Here is a 24,775-nt window from a genome sequence, read left to right on the forward strand (position 1 = left end):
GGTCCTGTAACTGGTCAAGGTTCTCAAGAAAAGTGACTACTAAAGTATTAAGTTGCTGCCGTGCATGAGCTGGGCAAAATCATATTAGATGAGAGCCACTCTCATCGTCTTCCCCACAGCTGCAACAGATTTGATTAAAAGGAAGACCTAATCTTCTAGCATGGTCCTCTAGTTTATAGTGACCTGTAAATAAACCTACCAAAAGACCTATGTCTCTACGGGGCATCTTAATAAGAATTTTGGATTTCCTTTTATCAGACAGTAGACAGTTTGCATACACATGCCTGCATATCGTTGAGTCTTCCCATCTTCAATCAAAACACTAATCGCACTTAATTCTCGAGTTTCTTTTGAGAATTAAAAATGTTCATGAGGGATATAGAATGTTGCAAGACTTCTGAAAACAAGTTCCATATGCATTTCTCTTTGAGGCAGTAAATATGTATAATGGGAAGTTTGAGATAAATATAGTTGACGAAATATTTGTATCAGACATCATTTAACTAATATATATAGAAAAGACTGTACAAAACTAGCGAGTCATTATGATGGAATTTTATTTATGAATTTGTTGCATGTTTAAGAGGTATATAAAAAATATTATGTAGTGATAAATATATATCAACCGAGTTTCCGAATATATTATTCCACTGAGAAGTGGTGAAGACAGAAGTGTCCCAAGGAATGATTATACCAAGTATTTACGCAGTTCACTAAAATTTAATACATTTGTTATACAAATGTATTAATGCTATACAAATGGAAACGAAAAAGCAGTTTTTTTGGTTTCAAAATGAACGTTAATTAAATGTTTTCTTTTCTAACTCTGATGCCTTTATTCCAATGATTAATTTACGATCCCAATTCTGCAGTGGTTCTATGAAAACGTCTGCCTTTCTATGACAAATATTAATTTATTGTGAGACGAAAATTGTCGTTCATGAAATAATTTTGAGGTGTAATAAGTATCAGAAGCTAGAGAGAACTGAATCAGCTTCTTGTCTCATCAATTTATATTTTAATTCATTTTAATTCAAAGTTTATGGTTGTAACTTGAATTTATTTTATTATGATTTAAATGGTATTCACTAATTAAATAATTTTTGTTACAAAAAACTGTTGCCAATACCTCTATGGTTGATATTTGGGGACCACAGCGTCTTGTTTGCATTCAAAATCATTTCAACAGTTTTTTAGTCTATACATTTGATCTATTATAACGGTAGACGTAAGATCCGTCCATAATGTTAAAATTAATGGATGAAATTTTCCTTATTCTTTCAGAGGCCCATCCATTCTTTACAAAGATACTCAAAATATGACGATAAATATTTCCTGCTATGCCTTATCTAAAATTTGAATTTAATTTCTAGTTTATATGATATTGATTATTATTTGACATTATCAATTGACATATTTTGTTTCATAGGTGAAGAATTTAATCTACATACGATTTATAGGTTTTTCTGTATCAAAGAAACGCACTTTCTCTTTGACTACCGTAAAATTAATTAACGGATCAAAATATCATTTCAGCTATTTTTGTATAAAAGATGAAATATGATAATAATATTAAAGTTTTAGTTCTACAATTGACGAATAGATGATAGGTTACAAACTAATTAATAAATTTAGTTATAGCAACACATTTTGGCCGAGGTAAACATGTACCATCTGTTACATCATTGTTTTGTTGTAACAACATTAAGATAGCATAATCTAGAAATGTTGTTGGCATATAGTCTATCTATCCCTTAAACACCCTAATGAAAAAACTTATGGAATTCATCGACAAACAAGACGTTTTTTTAAATAGGAAACTGGAAAAAAAATGCTATTATAAATGGCATCACAATTGGCTACTAAGTAATGTAATTGTATTGATAACAAACGCCCGCTATAAAATTGAAGTAATCGAATAAAACTGAGGTTCTATCATAAATGGCATCATAATGAGTTAGTCAATGATTTAATAGATCTGAAACCCAACCTAATTAATCTCTCTCTCTCCCTCTCATTAGCTGATGATAATGTATAGTATTAAAAGCTATTATTTAATTCACTTATCTGACTGGTTAAGTAAAATTTTAATGAAATTATATTAATACCATAACATTTTAATTAATATTGAGTCATTATATTTATGCTGCTACTATATTCATTTAGTTCAATAAGATTAAATGTTTTATCTTACTTTTCATTACAAGCTTTAAACGATTTCAATACTTTTAATGTCAATGTAAGCCACATATTTCTATAAAATAGTATTGACATTTTACCGAACTTGGTTTAATTAGTTCAAAATTTTTAGATTATCAGATTACCTTTAGTTTAACAAATTTAATACTGAAAATGCATAAAATGTTGTGACTTGAAATTGAGAAAATTTTTTATATTATTCGTGTAACCCTCTTTGCTCTATTGGTTACGATACGACAATTAGTGCAACACTAAACAACGCGGTAAACAACCAACAATCCAACAATCTAACAATCCATCGATTCAACCAACTAACCAACAACAGCAGAACAGCAGGGCAGCGGAGCAACTGCAACTGGCCAACACCGAAGTGCAACAGCTCATAAAAAGCAGTTAATTGCATTTTTATGCAAATTTTAAATATAAACATTAAAATAATTATAGTTTCGGAGTTTGAGCTTGAATTTTCTATATTTTTTTATATGAAATTTTATGTTAAACTTGAACGATAACGTTTTACGTTTTTGCTGCTCGACTTTGTTGGAGCAATTATTGCTTGTTGGTGTTGTTGGTGTAGTTGTTGTTATTGTTGGCACCATTTTGCTGTTGTTGTTATTGTAGACGTGCTCGTTGATATATTTAACGCCTAAACACATTTTAATTCGCAGACATTTGATAACACAACACAAAATGTCTACAGACATGTTCCAATGCATAGAAACAATCCCATTGATTAGAGGATACGGATATGACTAGCCACATGCGTCTATTAAATCTGTTGCTCCAACGTATGATTACAAGTACTTTTTTGCAGTGTAAATAATAATTTATCATAATTTATAATTTTTATAAAACAAATTCTTGTTTAAACATTAAATAACACGAATTATGGAATTCATCACAGGCAATCATATGAAATGTACATCATCAACGAGAGGATATTATGATGCATTCATTAAAACTAACATAATAATTCTAGAAATTTCTTTGAGTAGTTAGAATGAATTATTTTAAATTTTTTAATTATTTAATTTTTAACATATTTTAATATATATTTCCTTTAAAGGCGGATATGAGCACAAATGGCTGTCGGCAAACATTTCAGATTATTTCTTTTGAAAGTTTCTCTCATTTGTGGGGCGCCATCTGTTTCTTCTGTTATGCTAATTTCTTGCACATTTTGTTGAAAGACGTCTTTTCTCTTTTGTGTGGAAGTTTATTCTATTCGAATAAAATTAATTCAGTTCATTAAACAGAAAATATCCTTAATTACGACTTTTTTAATAGAATAAAGTTTGTTTAAAATTTAATTATTGTCCTATTAAGAATATGTAAAATTTTTTTATTTCATATTTCTTTAAATAATATTGATTTTTTTTATTTAATGCTCTTTTAGAGTAATCCCTATGCTTTGAAGGATAGCAGTAATAGTGCCGATGTAACTGCATGGACGTCAGCGAGTTTGCAACCATCAGCCGGTTATTATACTTACGATCCCACATTTGGAGCTTATAGGTAAGTGTGAAATTGACGTCTCAAGTACCACATGAATGAAAAATCTCATAACATAAATGAATAAAAGCATAGCTGTTTCACTTAATCCTAATATTGAATTAAAAAAATGAATACTAAATTATATTTAGTGATGTTAATATTAGTTTAAAGATGTTCTGAAAGTAATTTCTTTCTTCTTTCTGATAAAAGAAGACCAAAGATAATTTTCTTAAAATGAATGAATGTTATATGATATTGTCTACACTGGTCCAATAATTTTTGTTAATTATTTGGTAGTAGCATGATTATACGCTCATAAAATTGTTGTTCTCTGTCCCCAAAAAACTGATTCAGATGATTTTTAACCTTTTTTTTTTAAGCAAAAATTTTATCTTTTACAAAATGTTGAAGAGACCGAAATATATAATAAAGAGAAGATGTTTTACTATATTATCAAATTTGTATGGATTCTCGCATTATTTTGTTAGAATACTATATCTTTTCTATTGATCAATTCTGACGTTTTTGGTTGCGGAAAAATTTTCTATAAACTGCATTATATAAATAATGTTCAGAAAGTACTGCAACAAAAGAGTCAAGTGACAGCATATCCTATTCTACCTACAATTGCTTTTCGCATGTTATCAAATTTGTGTAAGATCCTGTATTGTCGTGGTAAAACAATACAACTCATACAATACTCATAACTTTTAAAAGTTGATTAAAGCGAAACAGATTGAAACTCTAGAGAAAAACGTTGTACATATGAGACTGTTGTGCTGAAGATCAATAATTCTTAATCAAAGCCGTGATATCGACAAGTAGTAACTGTGGTTGATTAATGTCATAGTTGGATCGATGAAAACAAATAGAACAAGGTATAAGGCTATCTAATATTATTCTTATTATATAAGTTAAAAAATTTTTAATTACAACTCTTAACTGATCTATTTCCTTCAGTTTTTACCTTCTGTTCAAAAAGTTTTGTTGTTTGTTAACTACTCCTTAAGTAATAAACCTTTTTCAAAAATTTTCTTTTTGTTATGTTGGTACACCCTTTCTTGACATACCTATACTACAAATTCGAGCGCCATATGTCAATTAATTTCTTTACAGCTAATGTTAATGTGAGATTACCTCAAGTGCATTTAGCGATTTTTACTATGGAAAATTCTTGTTGTACGCGATTTTTTGACCAAAAACGGCACCACCATCATCGCTCAGGCACCATATTCGCCAGATCTGGAGCCATGTGACTTGTACCTGTTCCCGAAATTTAAATTGCCCCTTCGTGGTAAGCGTTTTGAGTCGGTTGAATCGGTAATACGCTGAAGGAATTAAAAGCCCTACCTTCACGGGCCTACGAAAAGTGTATGGAAGATTGGATCAATCTTCAATCTTACCCTTCGTGGTAAGCGTTTTGAGTCGGTTGAATCGGTAAAAGCGGATTCGCTGAAAGAACTAAAAGCCCTACCTTCACGGGCCTACGAAAAGTGTATGGAAGATTGGGTTAAGCGTTGGTATATGTGTATCGCTTCAGAAGGAGTAATAAAATTTGTAATAAAATTTAAATTTGTGTGTTTTATTTACAAAATCCAAGTACTTTTTGAGCAGAAGTTTCCGTGAAACATTCAATACATTGCAGTTTGCTGGAAATTTGACCATAGTGAATAGATTATTTCTGGTAGATGGGAAGGCTTCACTAGTAATTCAAAATTTTGATCTCTGATGTACATATGAAATTTTACTTCCGATTATAACTCTTTGATTTATGAAATTTTGACAGTACTCAACGACTGCTATATGTATTAATCAACAAATGGCTGTACTACAAATACATAGTTTCAAAAAAACCTTTATAAAACCCTTTTTGTAATAATTATGGGAGGATTTTATATTCTTCCCGTCTTTTGAAAATATGATATTATAGGATTTTTGGTATTAAACACGCGCAAAATAGTTTAAGAGTTCAATGGAAACTAAAAAAGCTGTATTAACATAATTCATTTTGCATATTTATTATAAAACATATACAAAGATATTCTTAATACTACATACACAAAACAAGAGAGGAGAGGTAAAAAATATATAACAAAAAAATATTTGACCTTTTTAACTAAAAAATATAATTTTATACAAATTTTAAATGAGATAGCTTATATTTCGTCCAAACATTAGTTTAAAAGAGTATCACCAACTTTTTTGAATAAATCAGTTGTTTTTATTTAATGGACCTAGAACAATTTTTAAATTTTTTTCTATATAATATTCAAATTTACTACAAATTATTTTTGTTCAGTGCGCCTAACATCATATTTCAATCACCAATTTCTTTTCAACGAAATGAGGAGTCATAGACTTTAACACGTCTGTGTAAGTGATAGTCGTAGAAAAATCTAAAGAATTCAATTCCTACATGTAATAAACCTCATCACTGTAAATATTTCTTAAAAACTTTTCCACACTTTTTATGCATTATTATCACTAAAATCTTTGCAAAACTTTGATTTCATCAAAAATTGTAAAAGGAATTTGTTTGAAGAACTTTTATAAATAATATTCTTTATTATTTTTATTTAGTTTTTTTGTGAAAATCAATAAAAAACATGCAATGAATTTTCTTTTTAATGCTTGTAAAGATTATTCAAATTCAAATTTAATTTCGCTTTAATACCAGAACAACCCACATTACACAAAATTTACACAGGCGCACTTATATAGGGACAGGCGGCCAGGACATAAACACACACACACACACACAAGTGTAACCATAAATGCCATTGAGAACAAGCGCAATAATGTTCCATTCAATAAACAACTTCTTAAATTGTTGGCAAAATTCCGAACTTTTGAACTTGCAGCAATAAAAAACTCGGAAAGTGCGACGTGAGATAATTCCATCTGTGCCAAACACTTTCTATGGTTGCCTTGCGCTGTTTCCAAGCCCTTGCGAACAGTTACGATAGGATGGTTTGTTTCCTTGAAGAAGACTTTTCCCTTTTTGTTTTGCAATTTGGCAGCATTTAATGGCAAACAATGCGTGTGGCTAAACTGGCAATTCCGAATAGGGCTGAAAAGTGTACTCGTACATTGGAAGAATAGGAAGAATGGGAGGAATGAGAAGAAGCAACAAAAACATTGCAAGAAACTTTGCCAGACGAGTGAAAAGCCAAAAAGCAAAAGTGGCCAGTTTAAAACTTGGCACATGAGTTTACATTCCATTGTGCCTGTACTTAAAATACTAGGGAAGAATCGGGACGAAAGTATGTATGGACCTGCAGTACACAAAAAAAATCTAAAACAAAAAGAAAGCAGTCAAGAAAGACAATAGTGCAGTATTAAAGTCATCCAGAGACAAGAAGTGGCACATGAGGGCGTTAAAAGTTTAAAAAACTTGACTAACTTTAGGAGAGCACAAAAAAAAAAAATCTAAAATGAAGTAAAAAGTTTCTTTCTACTAAAATATTTCTTTTGTTAATTTGACAAATGGTGACTTTCCCGCTTTAATTTGAAAACATAAAAAAAAGAAATAACACTTAGGAGGAAAAAAGAATTTTTTTAAATACAAGAAAATTATTTTCTTAAGATATGAAATTATGATATTTAAAAATAATATCGCAAATACAGTCAATTTTTCGCAACTCGAATTTTCTATAACCCGAACTAAGTAGAGTGCAACAGGGTTTAGAGAGCAAATTACATACAACTACAAAAAATTTCTTTAACTCGAAGTCTCCATAAGTCGAACCCTTTCTTTGCAAAATAGTACTACGAGTTATGGAAGTTTAACTGTATTAAAAATAATTTCATATTAATGAGGAGAAGGCACTTCACCTTCTTACTAATATTAAAGAGAAATGATTCAAAGTAAAAGAGTTTTGTCTGGTTGAATGTATGAAATTCCGGGTTCAACAATTGATACAATTTCACAGACGTATTTAAATCACATACACAATATATTTATAAGTATCCAAATATGTTGTCCAAATATGTTTATGTCTAAAAGTCGTTGCTAATCAAATAAAGCAAACAATACGAATCATGCAAGGATTTCATCTACCTTGGCACCGCCGTTGTTACATATAACAATGACAATGATGTCAGCTTAGAGATCAGATGAAGTATCTTCATTCCTACTAGCTGCTACTATGGGCTCAGTATCCAATTGGGATGTAAAGCTCTCTCTCGACAAATGAAATTTACGCTCTATAGGCCGCTTATCTTCCCTGTGCATGCACAGAAGCATGGACGTTATCACAAAATGATGAAGCAGCACTGAGAGTGTTCGAGAGAAAAGTTCTTCATAAAATCAAGCGTCCTCTACGAGTTGGCGATGACTACCGCATACGAATGAACCATGAGCTGTACAAGCTTTACCACGACATTGATATTTATTCAGTGAATTAATATCCAGCGGCTTCGCTGGCTTGGTCAAGTCGTGAGAATGAATAAAGATGCTCTAGCGAAAAAGACATATGAAGCAGTAGTTGGAGGAAGAAGGTGTATAGGTAGTCCATGTCTCCGGTGAAGTGATCAAGTTAAGGGAGCACTAACTGGAGTTGATGTACGAAACTGGAGAAGGAGCGTATGCAGCAGATGGGCGCCTGGAGAGAGATGCTGCGTCACACAAAGTACACAAAGCAATGTATTTAATCATATTATTAACAAGTACATCACTTGTATTAGACAAAATTAGCATTAGACAAAATAATTTATGAAAATCATTAATATGAATAAGTTTCTTAATTTACGATAAAATTAATAAATCCTTTTATTTTAAAATAAACTATTAAAACTGAGAACGTTTTGATTTGCAACATTTTATATAAATTATAAATTTATTATAATTTACTTAAACAAAAATTGGAATCACCTAAAATTAATTTAATTTTTCATAAGTTAATAATAATGAATTTTAAGTTCCTGTCTCTACAAATGAAAGTTTTTGCATTGCGGTTGTACTCAATGGTGTTTTAACTTCTGTTTCAATATTTGACAGTTTTTGGTAGCCTGTGGAATGCCCGCAACAACATTTTAAAATTTGTTTAGAAAATAAAATATTTTTATAAATTTTTATATATTTTTTACTTTTCCACTCCTGCAAAATGTCACTTGAAGCTGTCATTCGTGGCATTAGGCCACCAAAACAACGCAATACAAACGTTTAAAATAAAGTTGAAAACAATTTCAAAAACATTTTAATGGTGTCCTTTTTTAAGTGAAATGCAATAAAAAAGTACAGTGAAGTGTCTGCAAAGCACGCAGTGACGACAAAAGTTTCGAGAGCGTGCGAGTACGTTAAACTTTCACGTAAACACGGCCATTTTGAAGTGCATAAAGTACATATGTAAATGTATGTATGCGTGTCATTGAGTGTATCTGTGTGTGTGTGTGAATTAATTTTATACAATTGTTTTAAACAATTTGGCTTGAGGCTCACAAATAGATTTTACCCTGAGGTGAAGTTTGCTGGGTGGATTTGAAAGTGACATTTTATACTTCTGTGTCTGTCCCGTCGGTTGAATTTTACATACCATTAAAAGGATAAAAATATATAGATGGTCTATAGAGCGGGAAACGGTTGGAATTAAATGTATTTAATATTGGTTTTTCACTTTATTTTGTTAATGATTATTTTGCAATTTAAAATTATTTATTTATTTAAATTTATTTTGTTGTTGTAATATTTGTAAAACTAACATATGAATAATTTTAGTTTTTAAATTAATATAATATTTTATTAATTTTTTGAAAAATTAATGGATTGCAAAACTATTTTAAATTATTAAATTTCTTTAAACACATAATAGAAGCTTAAATTTTATATACAAATTATTATACATTTTTAATAGTACATTATAATATATTTAATTAGATCACCGAAGTAGCATTTACTACCTTATAAATATTTTGACAAATTATACATCCTTTTCACACTATATAAAATTATTAAATGTCCTAATTATACTTTCAATTCTCTTTCTTTCACTTTCAACTTAGTCAGGAAATTTTCATATATTTTACGAATATATTTATTAAAGTATTTCCTATTTTTATTATAATTTTTTGGTGAAATATAGACATAAACAAACTTTGAGTTATTTACTCGTATTATCTGATTGTTAGAAAAACGATCGATTATTTATTTATTAGATAGAATATTGGCCAATTTATATCTTATCTTGGGCTTATATGCATCAAAATAGATGAAAATATGTATAAGAAATACATGGGACTTATTTGAGTTGTGAAATATCAGCGGAAAGATTGTGATTTGTTACCTTAGGACATAGATGGCACAATAGAACATATAGACGTACCATTGTCGTTTCCATTAAAAAGTGATAACTGCTTAAATTTAGTACTGGATTGTTTTAGGCTATCTTTCTATTAACAGTCTGTTCGTCACTTTAATGATTTTTATTAAATGTTTGAAATAAAAATTGTTTTAAGTCTGAATATGTACAAGGTTGTTGATATATGTAAATCTTTTACTTTAAGTACTCTCAGAGGCAAAAATCTAGCGGTGTCTAATCGGGGTGATTGTGCAGGCTAACTGCAAAAATCAGTAAAAATGTGCTTTTTCAATAATTTGCAGGTTTAGCGTTTGGAAGATTTGACAATAATAGTAATTTAAAGGCTTTTGTTGAGTAAGAGGGTTCCAACATTGGGATCGAGATCATGTTCAATATTAATTTTCACATACAACATATCCCTACTTCTACTTTACATTGCATGGCCATTCTACTGAGTAAGATTTGTTATTCTTTTATGTGCTTGCTTATTAGACTAACATTAATGACAACAACAACAATAAAAGTCGGTATGAAAAATTTTAAGACACTGTAAGGATCACTTACTTAATTCTAATTATTATATAAAAGAATAATTCTTATTAAAAAAATGTTTTCAGGTTTATAACATAAAACTATGCATCCAGAAAATTTTTTGGCAAGATAGTTTTTAATAATAAGAAATATAATGCTCTATAATAATTTAAATCGTAAATGAAATTATTAGATACAAAACAGTCGATTAAAATTTAAGACATAAAAATGTTTTAATATTAAGCAGACTTACTGAAGATATATGCTTAAAATTCCATATAAGTGTAGATTCTATTAAGAAATAATATTGTTATTAAGCTCTTTCCTATTTTTAAACAAATCTCTTGAAGTGGGAATTTATAATAGACGGAAATTTTAGAAAAAGATTAATTTTTGAATTCAATAAATTAAATTTTTTAAATAAATTTAAATTTTTTTTTAAATTATAGATCTAAGAAAAAAATCTAAATCTAAGAAACAAAATTAAAATTGGTTTATTTCAAATTATCATGTTGCTGCTGTTTTGAGCTAGTAAACTTAAGCACTTATACTCTTTTTTAATTCGAGGTATTTTCAAAACTCCTCTTTACACCTTGACTAGATTATTGTTTATCACTTCATCAGACTAAGCAATAACTGACCTCAGATCTGCATACCTCCCCGAGGAGCCTGTAACCATTTTGAGATTTGATAACGCGGTGTTGGTAAGTCTGTCAGTTTTTAAATAAATTAAAATATTAAATTAAAATAATTAAAATTATTTTATATAAATTTATACACAATTATATAGAGTATATATAGAGAATATAAGAATTAGGAGTTTCAAAGAACCTTTTCTACGACTTAAATTTTTCTTAAAATTTTAACAACCACACAAATCAAAATACGGAAGGGCTATTATATGTAGTATGTAAAACAATCTATATCAGCTTATACAATATATAAATATAAATATATGTGCAGTTACATGTACAGTTATACGGGTATGTGGAAAAATCAATTTAACTCGTACCACTCATGCTTAACAAGCTTTTGTCTGGCAGCCATTTTAAACGCCATTAAAAAAGTTTGAAACTTGTAGGAACAATGTAGACAGCGTGTTTTCATTTTATGCGAATTAAGCTGCCACTTGAATAACCTATTTTGCCTATGCAACACATACGACGACGATGAATGGCAACCAAAAAGGACACAATTGTTGCCAGGAAATTCAGAGACACACGATGATGGCACTAAATGAAAGGACCAACAACCATGAGTCAACTTAAGTGCAAGTTTGTGTGAATGAGTGAATGAATGAACGACTGAACGAATAGACGTAAAAACGAATGAATGAATGAATGAACGACGAACAAAAGCAGCAACACAACATTAAGCTTTACTGAACTGACTGCTTGCTGTCAGGTTGAGGCGGTAATACAATGCAGCAGCAAGTAATGTGATGCGCTGCGCTGCGCTATGATGCGGTACGGTACGTTGCAATGCGGTGTAATGTAGTGTGATGTGGTTGAAATTGTTATATGGACACTGGTAGTATGCTTTATGTAAAACAGTAGAATTTGCGCCGCAACAAACAAATACAACAAAGTACACAACACAAAAGCAGGAGCAAAGTAGAGTAGAGTAGAGTAGTGTAGGAATATTTGCACAGACATTGCCTGGTCCACATACATATATTGAGATCAGTGATGTAGTTTTTTCATATGCAATACTCGTATACTCGTACTTGCCTTGTATGAGCACATATTTAGGCTGCCATTAAAAGTATAAGTAAACCCAACGCTTAGGTTTCAGTGGGTAGAATAACAGTAAAGAATGATGTTGTAAAACATTAGTTTGAGGTTCTATAATGTACGTCAAGGCAATGCATACTCATATACCCACCCGTATACGTTTACAGCTCATCATCATTCTGCAGCAGTTCAAAGGAGTCACATTTTACTTGTTTGTTGCAGTTGAGAGTGTTTGTTGCTTTTGTTGATGTTGCTTAGAGAAACATATTTAAGTGAAAATGTTGTGTGTGGTAATGTTGGCTTTGTTGACGTTGTTATTGTCATCGTCAATATTTTACTATGAAATCTGTTTGCAACCGCTGTCGTTGCTTTCGTTGGTAGTAAATTTTTTAAGAAGCCTCCAAATGGTTTTTATTAAAACGGTTGGAAGTTCATGTGGAATTGAAGGACAGCTCTTTTAAAATATTAATTTGATTTTCTTAATTAGTTTCATGCTGTTAAGGATATTAATAACAAGAATATGTATATATGAAGAATATGTATAGTTTATATAAGTAATAAAACGAAATATGTTCAAAGAGACCTTAAAACAGCTGAGAGTGAAAGCAGAAAATGGTAGGTTTTATTTTTGAATTGAAATTAGTAAACTAAAGCGAATTTTAAAGAATGATTTTAATTATCACGTTGAATTTGAAATTGTTGTTGTAATGGTTTAAATGTCATAAAAATTTGATAGGTATAATTTGAAAGTTGCTAGCAAGTGTTCTTCTTGATTCTTCTTCTTCTTGAGTTAGTGCTATTACGCACTTTTACTCTACAATGGCTGGGGGGCTTATCTCTACCCCACACTAGGCTTTAACTAGGCTAAAAAAAAAACATATCATTTATTTGTCTTTTAGTTGATGACGGACCTTAAATCAGCATATCTTCCTGAGAGTCCAGAAGTGGACTTGAGGATTGTTAGGGCGGGGTTAATTATCAACTTTAGTGAATAATTTTAGAGCTCTGTCTCTGATATATTTTTTCACTGAATCAATCCTAAGATCTCTATGTATGTCTGTTCTGTTGATCTAATATACCATGGAATCTTAAACAGTTTTCTTAAAGCCAGGTTTTGAGCTATCTGTAATTGCTTTAAGGTAGTATTTGAGGCTTTGCTATATGTAACATATCCGTACAGTGTTCTAAAATGTATATAAATTATAGTATTATATAGATTTTAATATTATAGTTATATATAGTACACTACTCGGTAAAGTGGCACTGCCAGTGTGTCATCCTACGGACTTATCAGTGGATGTGTTATATTTTTGTAATAGTTTTTAAATCACCTTTTTTATATTAGTGTTTTTTTTTGCTTTGAAAACATTTCTGATAAAAGAGTTTTGTAACTATATTTACAGTAGTTTCGCGTAAACCACCAAGGCGTATGAGTAACAATTTTCCATAAATAAGTTTTTGTTAACAATTATCATGAGATAATAAGAAAAATTTTTTAAAAGTATGTAGAAAAATACTTCTTCAATTGATTACTAGAGATACACGTTCATTGATATAGAAAAACTTGTTGTATAAAAACTTTTAAGACAATTGACTAAAAATGTATCTTTTTTAAAATATAGGTTAAGTGAGTTTGTAATAAAGACTATTGAAATTTTTATAAGTCAAGATTTTTCTTGATATTTTAATGCTTAGTACTGGGCAGTTCCAGGCCAAGGTCCTCAGGTTTTGCCAAAGTTTGTGGTTTTAAACTTTTGAGTTTTTTATGTGGTAACATAATGGGACAATTGGCCTAATAGGATCCTTAGTAATGACGGTATAACTTACTATTAGACCACTTGTGACTATTATCAAAACGTTACCGTTGAATTAGCATTAAAGTCAACTTGAGTAAAAATCATGTGTTATGGACCAGAATTAAACTATAAATGTTCTTTTTTGGGTTTAACTAATTTCTTTACAATCAATAGTTTTTTGCGCTGAAATTTAGAATCAATGAAAACCTGTACCGAAAACCCGTACCGCAGTTTAAATTTGATAATTTTCATAATTTAATCCTTTCACTTTATGGTTCACACACTCTAAGTATATTGGTATTATAAGAGTTATTTGCATCTCTAAGCCCCTGTATCCTTTCAAAATTCTCACATATACTTATATTAGCGTTCTTTTTGTTTACTTTACTATGTTTATATCCTGCTAAATATTGTCATTTCACTATTACTTTTGTTTGTGACTTTCGTGATTGCCTTATGAGTTTGTGTGGAATATTTTGTTATACTATACTTGATAATATGGCATCATAGGAACGTGTACATCTTTGAGTTTTCACTCGTACATTGTCATGTGCTTGTCACAGATTGTGTCGTACATGCATACATATATAGCACATAGATAGAAATATAGATATACATATACTTAAGTGTAAACATATCTGTGTGTTGTCAAAACCAACACATCGTAACAACTCAAAAGCTTTGTTCAACAATATTAAACTGCAGTTGTAGACATGAAAATGAGGGTTTCCCTTCATGATTTTATTCCGGTGCATAGCGCAAAATAAAAATCCCATACAAACACTACCAACAAAACAAAGCAAGAAACACCGAACAACGAACACTGGGTACTGAACACTGAACAACGAGCAATCACTGTCGTTTTTATGCATCTACTACTCTCTGCTTATGCCTTTCAGTGTGGATTTGTAGGAGAGCTTGTATCCATGGACGTGTCTAACCCTTGGACAGTGGTGCACCGAAGCATATGTTATCAGTGGATGAATTTTAATTTAGTTGTTCTTATTTTGTTTATTATTTTTTGCGTACTTTACTTAAAGTCTTATTTAAAATTGTTTTTCGAAAAACTTTGCAAATGCAATATTAAAATGAAGTTTCATTCAGCATTTGGTTGGGCTTAGATTTAATTTCGATTGTGGCACTTGTATTAGTTGCTTTTGATATTTTATGCGAATTTTCTTTTCTGTTTAATATTTTTATTTTATTTTAAATCAATTGCAATTTATTCAATATAAAAGAAACTTTTTTTATTAGTTCTTTTTTGATTTTTTTTTTTTTGAAACATTGTTTTAATTTAAATATCATTTGAATGCAGTTTACTGAGTCAATCAAGTATTGAGAGTGCAAAGAATTTAATTGAATTTAAGGATTTTATCGCGCTCAATTAAAAAAATATGAAAACAACAAGGACTTATGAAATGTAGTAGGAGTGTTGAAAATATTTAAGCTTAATAATTTTATTTGTGTAAATGTTATTTATTTAAGATTATTAAATTTTGAAAAAATATAAAAAGAAAACTCTAGCACAAAATAATTGAAAGCGCAACTATTCCGTGATATTATGTATATCTTATACCAAAGAAGCCATGTTAATATGATTAAGAAATGTGGAAGATTTAAGTAGAAAGAATTTAAAGATACAAACAATATTATACAATTATTTCATAAAAAAATTAAAAAAGTTTTACCTATAAACATAAAAAAAAACCCAGTGAAAAAGTATTGAGGTGCTATATAACTGCACTATCCTATGAAATAAAATTTTGTAGCTATATATTAAAATTTTTATTTAAAACTCAAAGTGTAAAACTTTAATAAGTAAGATTTTATGATGTATAGACGTTAAATGAGTAATATTATAGTATTAGCTACGATACTATGTTGGCAGTAGCAAACATCCTTTAGATAAAGCCATCTAAATGGGTTCGATGAGTTTTTATAGGCATTTAATAAAATTTAAACGAATAGCAATTTACTAAAGAAGTTAATTTATTACATTGATTAGTCATGGATTTCACTTTTTACATTTTTGTATTTTGTAGATCAAGTTCCTGAGTTCTTGAAGAGCTATAACGTTCGTTATTACAAACAAAAATGTATTATGTGGTAATTAATTTTTGATAAAGAGAGTCTAAAATTTCAAAACTAAATTTTTCTTATTATTAATTAACATGTAACAAATAACATTATTGTCGAGTATCACATCAGTATCTATAAGTATTTCATAAATTATGGTATTTATCTGTCAATAAGGACTAATTAAATGATAGAATCTCAACAACAAATTGTAAGAAGAATTTTAGCTCTGTGCTTCATATTATTTCTATAGTTTAAAGATTTTAATAATACTTATTGCGATCTTACTTTTTAAAAGAATTTCCCATTAAGCTTCTTCTAAGGTTTTATTTCTCTATGGATAGATAAATTTAAGTTCGCTAAGTGGCCTTGTACTCTAAAACTCACTTTAGTCCTTTGTGATAACATAGATCAGAAGGAATTCGAATCATATAAATGCCACTAAAACGCTTGACTCCCGCATTTAAATAAAAACGAACTAGCGTGTGAAGTCTAGAAACATAACCGACTTCTTAATTTAGAGTCATTCGTCTGTGAATTCGGTAAGAAATGATGCTCCAAAGATTTTCAATGTTCACTTGGCTATGCTGGGCTTGGATAAAAAAGCTGAAATAGAGGGTCTCCTCATCTTTGTAGTTAAAAAAGTTTTTAAAATTTTTTATCAGATTTCAAGATTGACTTTGTCGAAATTTCAACTAAAGCGGAAATTGCTCAGTATTACTGTATCAGGACCGACAGATCACTGCGTATTGGAAAGAATTTTATCTATCTATGTGGATATATTCCTAAAACGCAGTATACTGTCAGCTAACTAATGCGTTTTTTATTCGACCTTGATTAAATCAATCTTGGGATCTCACAAAATTTTTCTTGTACCTAGGTTTTTCTAGCTGTAACCAGATAATCCTGTTTTATGGCCAGCTTTGCAATTAAATAAAACAAAAATTATATACGGACTATAAACTAATCAAGAAATTCGAATATTTCCTAAGACCACTGATGATGAGTACTTGGCAATACTTGAAACAGCGTTGTATGATCAGCCAAATTTCAATCAATTAAATTACTTTTTGTCCTTAGCTTTTCTTTCTAACTTTTAAATAGTTTCTTTTCGTCATAAAGACGAGTCACATTCGGCAAGAAAAAATTAACATTAAAATAAATTATTTTTCCATCTCTATTGCCTCCTTTCAATCAAGGATATTGTGATATACTGCAAAGAGTTTAGTCGGAACCAATCGTAATCCTTATCCTAGCATCTGTTATGTTTTATAATAATAGAAAATTATGCTTTTACTTCCAGCAATGATGAGTTTGGGAATTTGTTATCGATTTTAGATAAGCGATACTATTACTCCTTTATTCTTAAGCAGTTTATTATTTGAGCTGTTTAAGTAGCTCAGACGTTCATGAAATTTAAATACAAATGCAAACATATTTATTGAATGTTTTTAAAATTAATCATATGCATACTTAAAAGTAAAATTTTAATTAAATTTGTTGGTTTAAAGCTTATATGTAAAAATTAATACTTTTATTCACAATACAATACATTATATATAAAAAATTTTTTATAATATTAATTAAAAATTAATATCTCTTTAATTTGTTACAAACTATAATTAAAAATTACTGATGCAAATATTTCAACAAAAAAAAAATCAAAACATTGCTTCATTATAATTTCATGGCACTTTCTACCATAAAAATATCAATTCACACACAGTAACAAAACAAAAACAAAAACAAGAATAATGACAACATCACGCCAATACCAATACCAACACCAACGACAACAAAAACAAACTACAAAATATTTTTTCATATTTTTCCTCTTATGAAATTTTTTTGCATGCTAAAATGGAGGAGGCGGAGATAAAATTAATAAAAACTTTTTCTAGATTTCAGTGCTCTTGTTGTTGTTTTTGTTTACTTAGTTGCGTTTATTGCGATTTACATATCATATATACATTTACAGAATAGAACATACAAGTGTTTACACATATTAAAACCATTTAATATGCGTATAACAGACAAGTTCGCGCATTGACGTACTATACATGTACGAACATGTACGTATGTGTTTGTGTTAATGGATGCTTACGTCGTTTGTGTATTTTTCTTCATATTCATGATTTTGATTGTGTGTTTTGTTTATTTGCTTTGTATGTGAACACGATTTTCATTTGTTAACAATTTCCAAAGGATTTGTCTGAATGTAGCGAAAAAGCCAAAGCAAACAAGATAAACTTGATTGTTATAAATGCGCTTTTACAAATGGTTCAAGTGCCGCATACAAGCAACTCGACTTTCAGGTCTGGACAAAGTTTTTTCATAGCGATTTTATCTTTCTAATAAGTAAAATATTTTGGGTATATTTAAAGTATTTCTCATAAAAGTACTGAAAATACTGATTTAAACAGTAAAGAATTTAATAAGAAATTAAAAAATAAAAGATGTGAACTTTTATTTTAAAATTTTAGAGATTTGTAATAAAAAAAAATTATAATTTGGATAATGGTAAATTAAGCAAAATTATTTATATTTTTACAATGAGGTTTTTCGAACAGTAGTGAACTACAACAACAAAATTTCATTTTATATTATTTTGATTAATTGAATTTTTTGCTGACCATACAGCTGTTTCGAGTATTGCCAAATACCCATCATCAGTGGTCTTGGAAATAATTCTTGTATTTAATTATTCGTAAATAATTATTTTTGAGACTGCAAGTACCAGGAATCGAACTCGGGTCCTGCCAAATTTGGAGCTCGGAGTCAGCGCACCTTAACCAGCTGATCCAAAACCGTACTTGTCTTTTATGTTCGCATATATTTCTGGAGCTTTTTTAATTTGCTGTAAAAGTTTTATTACCAAATACACTTGCTGTGTTTATATTCGAATGGAAACATAAACCAGCTGTAGAATAATTGAATTAATTAATTATATTTTCATTTTTAATTGTTAAATTTCAAGACTATTCTGTTCGTAGAGTAATTATTTGTTGCATGATATGTTCTTTCTTATGTATAGAACCTAGTCTAGAAACGTTATGTTGAGAAAGTCATGCTAATGTTACTCCACGAATCGCACGGGCGATACCAATATTTTGTGAATATAAGTTGTAATTTAACGTCAAATATTCCAGACGAAAGTGACTATTATATTTTAATAGAAATTAGCATATTTCAAGAACAGGTTTTGTGAACAGTTGTGAACTATATTTTAACTTAAAAATATTTAATAGTAGTTAGTAATAATATTCTTTTTAAAATAGGAAGATTACTCTGAAGTTGTTTTTCTAAACAGCAATAATTTAATTTTGATTTTGGGATAGCACTGTTGTCTGCTTTCAATCTTGCGGAAGATTTTCAGAAAATAACTCTTATAGATACAAATGCACTCTAAAAAATGAAATCAGGTAAATCACAAATTTTTAATAAAATTGTATGATTAATCTTAATAATAAGGGTTTATATTACCTTAGAGACCATTAAGAGAAGTACCTTCTTTTAGTTTCCGCAATTTGCCAACAACAGATGGAAAGCACTTAAGTCATGTGCAACTTCCAAGTTAACATGACTTACCTATAATAAGTATAAATTCTCGAAACTCATCAAAAGAGACCGCGTGAACACTGTAAGGCTTCCTGCAGTTCTTTCTGGTCATTGGTGTAAAGGAACCGACTGTATATTTCTAATAATTCTCACTGTAGAACTTGTGGAAACCCGCAAGAAAAATGAAATATAATACGTTTACTCTGTGAATATTCGGCTTTGGCGTTCAGAAGATATAGGTTCTTTAGAAAGCACTTCGTAGATAGTTTATCAGACTGTTCATCGGTGAAGACGAAAGACCTATTAAATTATCTAAATTCGATGAGATGGATTTAGTTTTTACTCTTCAATACTAGGGTTCTTGCAAGGAATGTGGTAGCAAAAGTTATCTAATGGCCAGTCACTGCAACCAATCAACAAATCTTAATTAAGTAATTAAATAAAATAAAGAAAATTTTCAAAGTTTATATTAAACTTTCTCTTTTTCTTTTTCTTAGAAATTACTAGTTAATATTAGTATTGAAATATAAACAATGTCTACTATTAAAACTGTATCTAAAATATTTGAATTATTATATTAATAATGCAAAAAAATTAAAATCTTTAACATAACAGAGTCGGAGATAGCTATTTAAAAATTGATCTAAAATGAGGGTGGGTGTATGAACCCGTATCTTCAAGGAAGAAACTTAAAAAATGTTGTACGACATACGGCTTGCTTAAAAAAGGTGCTGATATAAAAAATTTCAGTTAAATCAGAGGTATAAAGTCAAAAATTGTTCCTGAAAGTGTTTGTATTATAATATGTATTAGTAAATAGATTTTTCTCTTCTTTCGAAGGTGCATATAATTCAGTCTTCTCTGATATTACAATCATAATTATATTGATTCTATTTTCCAGCTGACAAGTGAAATTTCATGTCGGATAACTTTCTTTTAATAGAAATTTATATTTTTGAAGAAATGATATCTGATGAAATAATTGTGTTAATATATTGTTTTTTTATTTTTCAAATAAATATAGTTTGCTTTGTATATGAATTGTTTTTATTTTGGAATCTGGGTGAGTCTACGGCAGTGACAACAAAATTCGTTGGATATTCCATCACTAGTATGAACTTACTTGATTACAAAAAACTGCATTCCCTGAATTCCTATATCTTTTGACAATATTTGTTATAAAAAGTTATTATGCGGTTTTAAGATTTATTCATTAACGTCATACAGCCAAAAGAATATGCACTTGGAGTTTTTTTAGTTAAGCACATATACTTAATATTGTTATAATTCAATTATATTTTTAAATTGTATCTTGTAATTAGAAATGGAACTGCACAACGCTGTTAAGTTAAAAAAAAATTACATCAAGATAATGGAACTAAGATATGAGTTAGGTATGATTTAATCTTTTCATGATATTCATATTCGAGCCATTTATTGTACTCATAATATATATATAAAATATATGTAACACTTGAATCACAGTGAGAAAAAAAAGTTCTTCTTTAAAAGAACTTTCAAACAATTTTAAAACAAATATTTTTTGTGTCATAAAATAATAAACAAATTTAAAAAAAAATCTTAATAAAACTTTTAATTTAATTTACTTAAGATGTCTACATAGTTCTTAACTCATTTTATTACAGACATTAGTCCAACCAAAACTCGAATCTTCCTTTTTTTGTTTATGTTTATGCTGCTTAATTCAGTTTATTAACCCCCCAACATTTGTCTTAAGAAAAACCGTTCCCTGCCCTTTTTCATTTCTTCTTTGTCAACATTTTAATGCTGCAATTGTGATAACGACTACCTAAGGAGTCCTTAACCGTTTACATTTAAGGGATTAAGACAGTAAAGGGTTATACATACAGTCGGTCGTCGTATTGCTCTTAGGTTTTTTAGAGTTAAGAGTTGAGAGTGTCTGGACCAAACTAAATGTTGCAATGAATAATCGCCTGTGCGTGTTTCGTTTTCGAGACATAAAATGCTCCTTCGCGCTGTAGAATACTTGTACAATTGACCAAAATTAATGTTTTGTGTGCAGTACTTAAAAGTCCATTTTTGCATTTATTAGGATGTATGTTTTTTGTTTAGAGCTCATGTACTGAGTAATGCCATGTTAGTGGTTAAGGTTAATCATACGCCATGTTGTACTTAATGCGTTTATTTATCAGTATATTTAAAACCATAAATTTTTGTTTAGCTTAAAACTAAAATTATTGGCGTAAAATGTAATTAAATACCACTTGAAACAATTTGCTCTGCTCTGAATAAAACAAAACCAACAGTTATTGTGTTTTTTTCCATAATTGTTCAATGCAACACACAATCAAAAGCCGTGATTAGGTTTTAAATACACATTTGAAGATTGCCTAAACCAATAAACAAAGTAATAACAAATTACATGAAATTAGGTATTTTTCATGTTATGCAGTTTGTAGACAAAAATTGCGTTTATATCCGGCCTTGTACTCCACACAATAATAACTTTTGCGTGTAGCTTAATAAACAATTGCAGTTACAATAATGAAGCCACACGATTGCATGAGTGCATTGCGTTATACAAAATGCAATTTCAGATAAAATTACTTGCTAAAAAATGGAATGTAATGTTCTGAAATGATAGAACCATAGTCAGATGACAGTAGAAATGGCTTACAAAAACAGTTATTATTATTTTAGTAACAATATGTATATATTAAACTTTACATTTCCAAAAATTTTACATATTAATATTAAATAGTTTTATAAGTCCTTACCTAAATTTTCTTATGTAGTAAGTCAGTCGTTATTACAGTCAAATAAATGAACATTATGTACAAAACGGCCTCATCCAAAAAGTTCACGCTCTAAAATATAGATAGCACAGAAGATTGTTAAGCTATAATTAAGTTATTTATTGAAAATTCGTTTTTATGTAGTGCCGCACCAGAAGCATGAGATATAAATTGATAAAAGTATATAGATGAGTCTTCAAATTCTTCCAAACAAAAATTTATTTCGGTTATCAAGTTTCACACAATTACTAACAGATTTCAATTAATTTTCAAGAAAAAATTTTAAATATCCAAAGAAATCTATGCTAATCTTTCATTTCAAATAAATCATTTCTATTTTAAAAGCTATTTTAAAGTCTCAACTCGTGAAACTGATCCATGTAATACAAATATGTAATGCTCAAATTTTCTTTAAAATGTAATTTTAATTGAAAAGAAGTGCAAAACAAAGAAAATAGTTAATTCAATTATGCTGTTAATCAAGTAAACAAATGAAATTTATTGACAATTCATTCCTCGAATCGTTATTAGTTCTAAATAGATAGTTTTAGTAGTGGACACAGCTGTTTCTTCTTCCCAAGTAACTCATTTGCTTACACTCGTATCGAGTGTAAAACTATGTTTTGTAAAAATTTTATAAAATTTTTAAAGTCAAGCTCAGGGAGAGTTAATGGGAATTATTTCATTAAACTATATTTATAGAATATCTGTCAAGCTGGTTAGGTCGTGGATGTTTTTAGTGGAATTTCTTAATCTGGTCGACGTAAGCATTTTAATTTCAGAGTTCTGTGCGTAAAATATCACCATTTGTTATAAAATATTAACATCCTTAGTACTTTTGAATATACTTCGGACTTCTTTTTTTTTATTTTTGAAAAATATAAATATTTAATTGTTAATATTGTATATTAATGCTATATGGAAGAATAGAAAGTTATAAGTTTCATAGCTTCTAAAACAGAAAAGCTTCTAAATGAGATGATTTTTGATACTTCATGCAATCATTCGAAAATCGATCAGTATCAAAATATCAAAACAAATCTTGTGAAAGGTATGAAAATATTGGTGTAATTGTTATTGTGTAGCATATCTTTAACATAATGTGATAATCTGGCCTTTTTTGTGATGGTTTCATATTAGTAGAGCATAATTTTCTTATATTAAAACTGATGTTAAGCACCAAGATTTACGAGAAATGAATAAATGAAATGAATGAAGGCATCATAGAGCATTATATTATATGTATGATTTTAAGACATTATCGCTACGTCTGTACTACGACACTTAACAGACATTGTGCCTTGTATACTTGAACAGAGGTTCAAGAAGATATAAAATTAAAGGGTGAAAGATAAATAAAGATTCTGCTTTAAATTTAAGAAAAACTATTACCTATTCGATACAATTTTTTAATAAACATATTGTGCTAAATTATTTAATTTAAATTGATTCAATAGTCAGTGAATATCAATAATATGCTGCTCTTGACATGGTAAAACCAAAGACAAAGAACCATTATCAGTCATGTTTTATGTCTTTGTTATCCTGATCTGCTCAGATTGGTTGCTAAAGAAACAATAATAATTACAAATTTTATTAGGACTCAGAAATGTTTATATAACATATAACATTAAACTATATGTGGATTATGATAGGTAAATAATGTCTATTATATGCGTAAACAATTCCTTTTATTTATAATTAATAGTAATAAACAAAAAATATTTTAAGCATGTAATTTATTTTCTGTACATTAAGAACAATATATATACATTAATATACATTAAGAATGAATGAGGATAAATGATGATATAACTTATGAAATTAAAGTTTTAGTTAATGAGCTTCAAATAAGCATATATTTTAAAATATTAAGAGAGAATTAAAATTAAATTCTATTAATTTTACAAAAATAATCCATAAAAATAAATATATCTTTAAACCAATTATATTAAATTCCTTAGTGTATATAAAATGCTTTGATCGTAACTAATAAAACTTAATAAATATTAAGTGTAATTATTGTTAATAAATACTAGATTAGTAATTATTAACTAAAACTATTAATTATGTAATCCTCCTTTCTATTGTAGTACACTGAGTTTCATATTTAGTAGTGCTCAATTAATAAAAGTTGCTCATATGTAATTAAATGTTTACACTGCAACAAATAAGTGCAACATTACAAAATGCACCGATTACAATTTTCCTCAAGTCTTTCAAAACATTTTAATTTGTTTTTGTTGAAAATTTGTTTCCCAACGAGATTTGCAATAACTTTTCATAGAAACATCCTTATTAAACGAAATAAATGG

The 24,775-nt window shown here is 29.0% G+C and overlaps 1 protein-coding gene across 2 annotated transcripts in view; it reads left to right on the top strand.

Annotated features, from left to right (window-relative positions):
• Window positions 1–24,775, top strand: part of LOC119668310 (motile sperm domain-containing protein 2-like) — a 105,914-nt gene that overhangs the window by 78,836 nt on the left and 2,303 nt on the right. The window lies entirely within an intron of this gene.

This window comes from Teleopsis dalmanni, chromosome 1 (genome assembly GCF_002237135.1).
Source record: "Teleopsis dalmanni isolate 2A chromosome 1, ASM223713v2, whole genome shotgun sequence".
NCBI classification, from domain to species: Eukaryota; Metazoa; Arthropoda; class Insecta; order Diptera; family Diopsidae; genus Teleopsis; species Teleopsis dalmanni.